The sequence below is a fragment of the Mus musculus genome, chromosome 6 (genome assembly GCF_000001635.26).
Source record: "Mus musculus strain C57BL/6J chromosome 6, GRCm38.p6 C57BL/6J".
Classification (NCBI taxonomy): domain Eukaryota; kingdom Metazoa; phylum Chordata; class Mammalia; order Rodentia; family Muridae; genus Mus; species Mus musculus.
This window is the reverse complement of record NC_000072.6, coordinates 4,880,145-4,892,463: the sequence shown is the minus strand read 5'-3', so window position 1 is coordinate 4,892,463 and position 12,319 is coordinate 4,880,145.

Sequence of the window (12,319 nt, the reverse complement as noted above, 5' to 3'; positions counted from 1 at the left end):
TGCTGCAACAATAAAATTCCTTTTGCTATTGCACTGATTCCCAGCTCCACATTGTTCACTCTGGGGCGGGGTGGGGGGAGGGGGGTTTCCGTAAGTTAAGGCTTGCCAGAGTCTTAACACTTTCTCCGAGTAATTCCATAACTGGCTTTGTGGCTGGTTCACAACAAAAGAAGCATTGCATGTGGGAACACCTAGCCTTCTTTAAGAAGGCCTATCCTGCCGGACTGGTGATGCAAGCCTTTATTCCCAGCACTTGGGAGGCAGAGGCAGGCGGATTCCTGAGCTCCAGGCCAGCCTGGTCTACAAAGTGAGTTCCAGGACAGCCACTGCTATACAGAGAAACCCTGTCTCCAAGAGAAAAAAAGAAGAAGGCATATCCTTGGGAAGGGGCAAGATTCATGTTATATGAGTTCTCTGTGTTGTGTTTGCGCATTGCTTTTTGGTCGCATCCTAGCTACATGTTAGCAATGTTCAAATATTTTATGCAAATGAGGCTTGGAGGTGAGTCCTGGATGCTCTTCCAAAGGACCCAGGTTTGATTCCTAGCGTCCACATGATGGCTCCCAACCATCTGTAATTCTAGTTCTAAGGATCAAGTGCCTTTCTCTGGCCTCTGAAGTCACGAAGCATGTGTGTCATTCACAGATATACATGCAGACAAAACACCCATAGACATGAAGTTTATTTTTAAATTTAAATAAATGTTTCATAAATAAATCTCACAGTCGGCAGTGTAGTAGTCCCAGCTTCATTGTGCAAAGGAACTATTGCTCATACTAACCAGTGCATAGTAGGTAACAATAGAGTATTTGCTAAGAATAGAGCACCACCACGCCCGGCGAAATTTTATTTTAACAAAGTTACTAAGGCATAAAATGGGAAAAGAATAGTCTCTTGACCAATTGATGTCAGGAAAACTATTCACTTGTAAATGGTTGAAGTTGGATCTTAATCTTCTACTGGATCTAAAAAAATTAATTTCAAATATATTAAAGACATTAAACATGACCTTTAAATTTTATAAAAACTCCTGGAAGAAAAATGGGAAAATATCTGCTGCCACTGAACTTAGCGATGATTCATGGACATGGCATAATACAGCCCAAGCTAAAACAAAACAGAAAGAAAAGGAAATGAAATATGACTCTACCAAAGCTTCAAGCCTACTAAGAGGACGCAATCAGGAGAATGAAAAAGCATATATCGAAATCTGAGAAAATACCTGAAACCATGGATTTGATGAAATGTTAATATCCAAAATACATAAAGAACTGTAACTCAAATATTAAAAACTCAATTCAAGTTTAAAATTCCTTAAAAGATTGAGCCGACAGGTCTCCAGGGAAGGTAAAATAAAAGTCACCAATGAGCTTATAGAAACTGTTCAGTATTGCTAATCACTAAGGAAATGCACATCCAAGCACAAAGCTATCTCCTCATGCCTGTCAGAGTAGCCATATTTATTAAAAAAAGAAAAGTAAAAAAATAATAAAAGCAGAACTAGAAAATACCAAGTGTTGCTAAAGGTAAACAGAAACAAATACTTGTACATTGGTAGCATGAATATAAAATAGTGTGGTTCTAATGGGAAGGACCCCATCAAGAGCCCTTCTGGGTATATATCCAAAAGGCAGTTTGCAAAAGATTTTTATAAACCCATGTACATATGAGCATTATTCTCAGTAGCCATAATGATTAATAATAAACGCCCTTCAGTAGATGAATTGGCAAAGAAAGTATGATAAACACACATCGTTGAGGATTACTCTGTCTTAAAACAAAAAGAATGAAATCCTGCTATATACCACCTCTAAAAGAACCACAGGGACTTTATACCAAGCAAACGAGGACGAGGACGGGAGTGGAAAGAGCAACATTCTGTCTTCCTTCCTACCTGCCTGCCTGCCTAGCCTGCCTTCTTAACTTTCTCCTTCTCTCCCTCCCTCCTTCCCTCCCTTCCCCCTCCTTCTTTTCTTGAGACACAACTCCTCACCCTCCCGATTTCACAAGCTTAATGCTTCAATTGGAGGTGTGCACCACCATGACATGCTTAAGATGCCTCACCTCTATAAAGTACCTACAACAACAGAACTGTCGGACCAGGGAGTAGACTAGTGGTAGGCTGGGAGTTAGAGAAGCAGAGAGCAGAGAAGTTGTTCAATGATGTAGAGTTTAAAGCTCTGGTGTATAGTAATGTACAAATACACTTAACATCTCTGTATTCTAAACTTTAAGAAGAAATAAGATGGTAAATGTTGTAAGTTCCTTCCCTTTCTTCCCTCCCCCTCCCCCTCCTCCTCTCCCTCTGCCTTTCCTTCTCCCTTCCACCGCAGCCCCCCTCTTTCTCTCCACAGAATAAAAAATACCTCCTCAAAACTGGCTATGTAGCTAAGGTAACCTCAAGCCACTGATCCTCTTGCTTCTGCAGCCCCAGTTCTTGGCCACCACAGTTCTTGGCCACCACGGCCAGTGCGTGGCATTTGGAACATGAGGGTTCTAGATGGAACCCCAGCTTTCATGCATTCTGGACAAGTGTTCTACTAATTTAGCAACGTTCCTGGGCCAAGGGAAATAAAATGTACACGTTTGATAGTCCCTGGTAATTCATCGAAATCAAGGTTAATTATTGGGGAAAACAAGCTGTCTGTAAATAACTTTGCTGGGTGTCACCTGTCCAGTTTCGGTTTCATACTTTATTACTTAGGTGTGCTATAAAACACTTAGAAAGAATATGAATGCTTAGGCTCCTTTACCCTTGACGTTTGTGCTGATAGATGCAAGTCTGACTTCGTACTTTACTAATACAAGACCAAAAGTCACGTAATTGTCTCTTCCCGAATGCAGGTGACCCTTTGATTCTGACTCCACTTTAGAATACGGTTTAACTGGCTCTGCAGTGCTCAGACCCAGCTCACCTCTGATAAAGTGGATTTAGTCTGTTCTTAATTCTGCAGGGAGCTTAACTGCACTGAAGTTGATCCAGAGGACATGAAGCTCTCATTTGAACTCTAGAGATAAGCTTGTGGGTGATACAGTACAGGAGAGGAAAGGAGAGGAGGGGAGGGGTGAGGGAGGGGAGGAAAAAGAAGCGGAGGGGAAGAAAGAGGTAGAATTCTGGAATGGATATATTCTGTTTTGCCAAAAAATAAAAGCCAGATTGATATGTCTGAAAGAAATTCTCAAAGTCAGCAATTGTCAAAGCGGGAAGACAAATTTTCCTCGAATAAATTTAGACCTCTAAGGAGGTACACGACCAAATTCACTTCCAATAGAGATGGACCAAGGGACTAGTTATGGGCAAGCCAAGGTTTTCTTCTATACGTTACTGTTCTTAGTTCTTGGGGAGGGGTGTTCTGTGACCTATGCCTCAAATAACAGAACTCTCTCATAAAACACATGGTTTGAAAATGATGATGTTCCCTCCGGGTGAATGCTGGCAAAAATCTCCCTAAGGTTTTTGATCTGGTTGCCTGTTTAGAAACTCAGTCTGGAAAATAATAGTTGTTAGCAATTATTTGTCAAACCCATCCCAAGTCCACCTCTTATGGGCTTGGCTTCTTCTTAGGCCATTAATTCTTGGAATCACAAAATAATATGATCACATTTTGGGAGTATTTTCTAGTTCATTGGTAATAAAAGTGTTTTGTCAGGATATGTAACTTCTCTGTGTCTCCTGGAGACTATGTTTACTGTACAAAACAAAGCATAGCATGAATGTGTGCCTTTCCTGCACTTATACAAGAGGTTAGATGCCCAATGTGCATAAGATATATGCATGTGAATATTTTAGAAGCAGTTTTGTTAGCTCCTTAACATCTTCAGTTCAAGGTTACCGAGTAGAGAGATGAAAGGCAAACCTATGGTAAACTGTTTATTTACACAATTGCCCTATCAGCTCTTTCAGTGTCCATCAATTCTCAAGATGACCGACACAAGTTTTCTCCTTCCCCAATACCCCTTCTTGCTTAACAGAACATCAGTACAGTGCCTCAGGTTCTTGCATTTCTTCTCTTCCACTGTCAAAAATTTACTGATCTAGACAGATGAAGTCTGGGATCGTGTAGTGGTAATCCTAGCACTCTGGAGTTAGAGGTAGGACGAGCAAGAGTTCAAGGTCACCCTCCACTACATAGCAAACTCAAGGGCAGATTGAGCTACATGTAAGCCCGTCTCAAGATCCAAACAGCAATAACAGCAGAGTTAACAAAACCCTTCCCAATCTAGTATATTGTCTGAGAACCAAAGACTCTTTCCAGCTGTTGTTATCAACATAAACTTGCCCATTCAATAATTGTTGGACTTCTTAAGAGGTAGTGATCTATATAGCTCCCACCAATTACAGTTAAGATACTGGACTTTAGTCCCATGTGTTATGTTGCAGTGAAAGAAATGTTTAGATAAAATTTGTGGTCTCTTATTGATTAGGATTTCTTAAATTTTTTTTTAATGCTTTTAGATTGGAGACATTGCAAATATCATGAATGTGTTCATCAGGGTTCTGAAATGGAGCAGAATGGAAAGGATCAACCCATACTTACAGGGGAGCTGTCAGATTTGCATACAGGAAATGGTCTGAGTGGTGCAGAAGTGACTATCTCATGGGCAAGGCTCAGCATTCAGTGGTAGCTGAGGGTGAGGCTGGGTTCTCACAGTCCCAGTCAGCTGCTGGAAGTCTGGAGGATTCCTAGGAAGCTTCAGGTGTTCTGCCTAGGCTGGACATCTGAGGAATCTGGTTCTAATACCAGAAATGGAATGTAGCGGCGACTGCAACAGAACTGATGAACTTATAAGCAGGAGTGGAAAAAAGCGAAAAACAAAGCTACCCTCTTCTCTTTGGTCTGGGTTGCCACGGGAAGGTGCCACTCATTTTAGGGTGAGTCTTTCCACTTCAAAGAACATGATTAAGAAAATTTCTCTCCAGCATGCCAGTGGCTTGCCTTTGAGTTGATTTCCAGTCAAATCAACAACCCAAATTATCCATCATAATATATCAATATGTCATGTCTCAAAGTTTAGCCACGTTGACCTTTAATTTTGATACATTGATTTTATGTTTCAGTTCTGGTTTCCAGACAGGTTATTTTTACTTATCTCAGGCTAGAGTTGAATTCTAGATACTCCTGTATGTATGGAATCATATTATCTTACAACCCAAGTAAATATATTAAGGGGCAGGGAATGATATAATACATACGTCATGAAAAGAAACAGAGGAAATACTGGAAGTTAACAGTTTAAACCAGGATCAGGCAGGGGTGTAGGAAATAGCAGGACACACAGGATGGGTTACTCAACACTAGAATGTATAAAGAAACTCTATAGAAACCCACTAGCTTTGTTACTTATTTTAAAATTTTAAGTTAAGGGGGTTAGAGAGATGGCTCAGCAGTGAAATGTGTATATTGTTCTTGCAAAGGAACTGACTGTGGTTTTAATACCCAGGTTAGGCAGCTCCTCACAAGCATCTGTAACTTCAACTTCAGGGGATCTCATATCCTCTAATGGTATATATATATATATACACACACACACACACACATATATATATATATATATATAAACTTATATTTTATATATTTATATATAAATATGTTTTATATAAGTATATTTCAATTAGAGGGCACATGACACATATATGTGTGCATGCATATATATATATATATATGTATATTATATATAATAATATCATTTTTAAAGAAGGGGTTTGAACATTTGCCTAATGCTGCTCATAGAAGATATCACCTGTTAAACTAAAATCTTAGTTCCCTATAAGTTATTGGTCAGGGAATCTCAGAGACAGCCAAAACACTAAAAGTGATTGCTATTTCTCTTGGTAGTCTACCATAACTACATAGTAAGATGCTGTAAATGGAGACATCACATACTTTGGTTGTAGGACATAGAACTATCAATCTTGAAATGACCAGAAAATCCTCCACCTGTTCGCTAGCTGTTGTAGTGCTATAAGTTGCTATTTTCCCCCAGATCTTTCTACTAAAAAAAAAAAATGAAGTATTGAAGTTTTTATCCAATATTTTATCTATTTCAGAGGAGGCATTATGGTGTTTGGGGTAGACAAGTTGCTTTGTTTGTTTGTTTTTCAAATGTTCCTTTCAGTTTTTTGTTGACTGTGGTATTTTGACTAAGAATGGCCCCATAGGCTCCTATATTTGAATGCTTGATGGTCATCAGGGGGTGGCACAACTTGGGTGGAATTAGAAGGTCTGGCCTTGATAAGTAGATGTGGCCTTGTTGGAGGAAGCATAACACTTATAGGTAGGCTTTGGGGTTTCAAAAATTCAAGTCAGCCTCAATGTCTCTCTCCTCCTGCTGCCTGCGGATCTGGATGTAGAACTCGCAGCTCTTTCTCCAGTACCATGGTTGTCTTCTCTCCTCATGCTCCCTGCCATGATAATAATGGACTAAACCTCTGAAACTATAAGTAGTATCAATTAAATGCTTTCTTTTATAAGAGTGTATGCTGAGAAGAGACACCATGACCCCAGCCACTGAGACACTGATATTTCTGTAGCTTTTAGTTTGATTATTACTTCCGGGTTTGTGGGGATGGATCTTATTGGACATCCTACTCCTGAAGGCTTAGTAAAGAGAAAACACACTTCTGTAGCAACATCAACAAGACTTGGAAATACACTTAAAATCAGTTTCAGCCTACTGATGCAGCACCAAAGTTATTAAGACAAAACAAAATTGCTTTAGAATGTATTATAAAGTTAATGTTGGTTTAAAGAAGTATGGAAACAGTAAATGAATCAGAAGGAGGGAAGAAAATAGGAGAAGCAGCATGAAGAGATGAAAGAAGAAATAATGAAATAGAAAAAGGTTGCAAAGAGAGAGTCCAGAGGTTAGAAAAAAAGAAAATGAAGGAAGTTTTTTTTTTCTCCAATAATAAAGAACTTCAAAAACAAAACAAAATTAAATAAATGTATGGAGGGAAATAAAACATAAAAATGTAAGAGAACCTTTAAAAGCCTGTAAGTCAAATTAGAAGAACTATTGGGTGAATTAGAGGTGGGGAACAGAGGGGACAAAAAGAGAAAAGAAACTAAAGAGAAATAATTCCCCTAAATGGAAAAATTCTGTAAAGACAATTAGATGAATATATGAAAGGGAGTAAAAAATGAAAGTGGAAAAAAAACCATAAAATGCAAAAATCTTTCTGAAAGTGTAGCAAAAAACCAAAATGATGGGGAGAGGCTCACAAGGCCCCACCCCACCCTCGAACATCTATGGGCAATTACTGGTTACCCAGAGATGGAGAGACATGATGTAGCCACTGACAAGGTACCTGTGCTCTTGCAAATAACCCCTAGTCCATGTTCCTATGACAAAGGCTAATGAAACACACAGGTACTCACAAGTAGGTGTAACACACACACACACACACACACACACACTCCATAGGCATAAGGACATGAGAATAGAAGGGACACTAGCAAGGAAGAAAAAAGGGATCACCAGGAGTGAGGCGGGGAGGCGGGAGAGGGATCACTGGGGAGAGATATAGTCAATAGGGTTTCAGCATGTATGATGATGTAATAGTGGAGCCCGTTACTGTGCACATTTAATATAAGCTAATGAAGATATTTAAACAATAGCAATTCAAAACCCAAGAGATATCCCTCAAAGAAAATAAAAGAAAAAGAGAACAAAATAATAACAACAAAAAACCAACCAACCAGACCCCAAAACACCAAACCAACCAACCAGATAAACAAAAATCTGTGCTGGAGCAGGTTCTTTTCAGGACCTCAAAAATTGGAGACTTCCAATTAATTCCTGAACTGGAGGAAAGCTGACCTACGGGGTGCACACTCCCTTTGGTTTACAGGGTTGTATTGTTGAGTCTGTGTGAGACTGCTGTCAATCAGACCAGGTTCACAGTGGCCATTTTTGTCCTTAGCATACCAGGGATCTCTCTGGCCACACCTAACTATGTTATGTGGGCTGGAGAGATTCTCGTTCCTGACATTCTCAAGTGATTCCCTCTAGGTTGACTGCTTTGTGTGGGAGGTATTCTTCCAGGGCGTTGGGAGTGTGAAAATTCACTGACACACTGAGATAAGTAAATGAGGAGGGTCTGCTTTTGTACCTACAAGACCTCCTGAGTACCAGATTTCCCTACTGGATGGAGACAGTTGGTATTGTGTACTCCTGGAAATTCAAAGTTTTGGGGCTCAGAGCAGTAATCAGCAGGTAGTAGGGCACAAAAATTTTTATCTACCCTCTGACCTGAAGTGCAGAGCTATCAAGTCCAGGGTAATTCTCAGTTGGTAAGATCTGTTCCTGGCCACCAAGGACAGGGCTATATCTTGCCCTATGCACACTCCAGCCCAAACCCAGGAGATCCAGCCTCCTGTCCCCTGGGTTCTGGATAAGATGATCCATCAGTAGTTGACCCTTTTGCTCTCTACAGTTGCCTCTTGGGTCATCCCACAGGTCTATCACAGGCCAATTTGAGGCTCGATGACTTGTTCCCCGATGTCAGACTCTCTGAGTGGCACAAGTTTTCACACTAGGGTGGTTCTAGTGCTACCCTCCTTGTGTCACAGCATGCCACAATGTTACTCCTACTGCTGGAATCAATGGATGAAAAGTTGTCTGCCTGATTTGAGACTCTGAGGGCTGTGGACTTTTTCTGTGCTTAGGACTTTAATCTGACTTAGCTCTTAGAAGCTAAGTTCCTTCCTGGGAACTGCAAGGCTAAGGCTACACTTGATGTTCTCTGAGCTGCACATCTGCTTCTTATCTTTTCCAGAACTCTTGCATTTCTCTCATGGACTTCTGAAGCATCCGTATTATTGTTCTCTTTGGACTAAAGTAGAATGGGTTGATTGTGATTCGAACCCAACTTGGCCCCAAACTTGCTATTTAGCTGAGGATGATTTTCAGCTACTGGGATGACGGGTGTGCACTGCTATGCTCAGTTCTAGTTTCCTTACTCTCTCTCTGTCTCTGTCTCTCTGTCTCTCTGTCTCTGTCTCTTTCTCCATCACCCATACAGAGTCAGGGCCTGTCCTATATCACACTCTGAACTCCCACAATTCTCTGCTCCTTTAGATGTTCTAACAAACTCTTCACATAAGAACTGATGTGGGGTCTTCTTCCAAGTGTCAGAGTAAAAGGATTTTTGAATTGAGTAACTGATTATGAGTCAGGTTCAAATATTCGGTATATAATACCATTCAATGTGTTCCAAATTTTAAAGTAGATATAAATCTTGTTCAAGTGGAAATTGTATTAAATGTTGATCTATTTCCATTGGTCTGGGATAGGTCAAATTTTCTGTATCTATAATCAAATTCTTCTTGTGCTAGGCCGCACATAGATTTTCAACCATATAGACTACTGGTCTAGGTAAATTCTTATACTCTGTGTATTCAGAGACAGGAGGGACTATATGTTCCTCTCAGTTGAACATACTTCTTGAAAAGCCAATGAAAATTTTCTAATATTTCTTGTGATACATTAAAGTAACACAGTGCTAACAGTCCCAAATGTTGTTGCTTGTCTAGAGCATAGAATTATTTAGGGCCTTTCAGGTAAAAAAAAAATGACCCCTAACAACAGATTTAGGACTAGGGTATTTGAAATGTTTCTGCTTCTCTATTATAGTGCCTAAGCTGGGCCAGTTGACATCAGCTAGGCCCCTCCTTTGCTCTGAAACTTTAAGTTTGATTTCTCCCCTTCTTCTCTGTCTCAAGTCTGAAAGCAATGCCTTCCCCTTCAGAGAAAATGCTGCTCCAGAGCTCCTTTCAAACTTGCTGTACAATATATGATGTCCGTAACATTTGAAAAAGTTTCTTCTCTACATCAAGACAAGAAAACAAGAACCTCTGGAGACATAACTCCAAGTAATGGCGTTGTGTAAAATCTTCCTCTGAGAGTCGACTTCAAGGCTGAGCACATTGACTCTCCTGATTCATTTCACTGGAATAATCTGAAGAACTTTTAAAATGACAAGGACTGGAATCCACCCTCGCAAAACCCCTACTTCATTGGGCACTGTGAGAACACATTCTAGATAAAAAGTATTCTTGTCCCCCCAGACAACAAGATAATTTTAAAATTACAATTCTTTGTACTTCTGCTTTCTGAAGTTTCTACCAAATTTGGACTGGAGGTGGAGGAGTTGAAGGCCATCTACAGTCTTGCTCACAGGGAGGGGATCTCGTGGGTGAATTCTCTCTATCCACAATTACTTGAGGTATTTGACCAACTACTCAGTCTCTTGGGGAAAAACTTTTCTCAATGCTCCTCCCGGGACTCCCATGAGTGCCCCAGAAATATCATAATTCAATGGTGATAATCGAGATCCAGTTCAGATAATCTGAATCTCCTCCCCCAGTATGAATTGGGCTCTTAAACTCTTTACTTAAAAAGAACACAAAGGTCTAAAAGCCTCATGGGATACAAAGGAGGCACCCCACATTAAATCTACTGCCCCCCAAAGTACAGATTGTTTAATTTTGGCCTAGTTTGCATTCTTTGGTGGGATGGCACATAATCTCTTAATGCTGTCACTGAAGGCACTCAGTGCAGCAGAATTAAAAGCAATAGTCTTGCCTTACCATTGAGTCTTTAAAAGACAAAAAACGTTACCCTGGCAAGAACCTCAGAACTAAGCTATCTGTCCTTCTTACCAATCCCAAGGCCTATTCATCCCAAGGTGCTTGTGGAAACTTTAAAAGTACCCAACATTAGAAAGAGACTGCCCTCCAGTTAAGGAGGAGAAGAGGAAAAGAAGGAAGAGGAGGAGAAGGAGGAAGAGGAGGAGGAGGAGGAAACCCTAAATCCTCATTATTAAATTCTAATTGTCAACCATGCTCCTGAATGCCTCCCAGCTTTAGGAAGCTAACGCCACTTCTTTGTCTCTGTGAGACTTAAATCTTTGTGCAATTACAATTTCTTTCTCTAGGCATAGAGCGCTTAATCTTTAAAATGAAAACATCTAAGTACCGTGTCTCTCAGCCTAAAAGGCCCCTTGGCTTAACTTCTCAGTGGGCTAAACAACTAGTGAAGACTGAAAAGGGAAAAGAACTAATTGAAAAGTAGCTGCGTATTTTCTCCATTCAATCAGACGTTGGAAAACTCAAGGTTTTCTAATGCCTTTGCCCCCAAGGTAGTTTACTGCCTCCGTTGTCTGTCAATCTGTCTGTCTATCTGTCTGTTTGTATATCTATCTATCTATCTATCTATCTATCTATCTATCTATCTATCTATCTATCTATTGACTGATCAAGGGAGCATATCTATATATTATGTACTATGTACTATATACTATATGCTAGATAAATATGGTCTCTCTCTCCCTCTGTGTAGATAGGTGGATGGAGATAGATAGATAGATAGATAGATAGATAGATAGATAGATAGATAGATAGAGATATCACTGCACATAAAAATCCTCAAAGACAAAAAAAAATCTTCAAAGACTTCTCAATAAATTTCTGTAAAAAGCTTTAACTCATAGATTTTTAAGCTATGGTCACTACTTCATGGGGCTTGTATCATTGGATGTGGGAATCACAAACATGTGGTCAGAGTAACTGTTTCTGAACATACAGCAGCCAAAAGTACACTCACAAGTGACCAGCAGAGAACCTTAGGTGTTTGTGGCAGCATTGATGTACGCTGAGTCTCAGGACTCTACCATCCCCTTGTTCTGAACACAGAGCTTTGCACTGTGACCGCCATTCCAACAATCAACTACATTAAACGCTGCCTGAAACACTTCAGTTTTCATGATACATACAAAGTTTCCTGATCTTATAGAAACATAATGGTTTGATTATGGAAAACAAAGATGTGTAATACTTTCCTATTGTTTGGTTGTTAAATCATTATTTGAGTCATTTACTTGAGTTTCATTAGCACAAAAAAAATCAATGAAATGAATTTTGACTTGCAAGTAGGACAGCATTTGCAACAATTTCTGAAACGGCCCTAAGCCCACTTCTGCCGAGTCCTCGGCATTGAAGGTTATAAAATCAAAACATGCATAAATTCTGAAGGACAATGAAGGTGCTCTCAATTATTCAGTGTCAAGTCGTCACAAGGTCTGATTCTCCATAAAAATAAAGAAGCAGACCCATCTTGTTTGTATACAAATTTATTTTTATCTTTTATAAAAGGTAAATTTATAGAAATTCCAGAAATTTTTCTTTTTTTCTGGTTTTGTCTACCAGGTTACCTTTTCCTTGGTGAAAATCATTTTTTATGCAGTGTACTCTAATTATATTTCCCCTCCCTCACCTGCTCCGGGACTCTCCCTGCCTTTTCAGTCATCCAGCTCCGC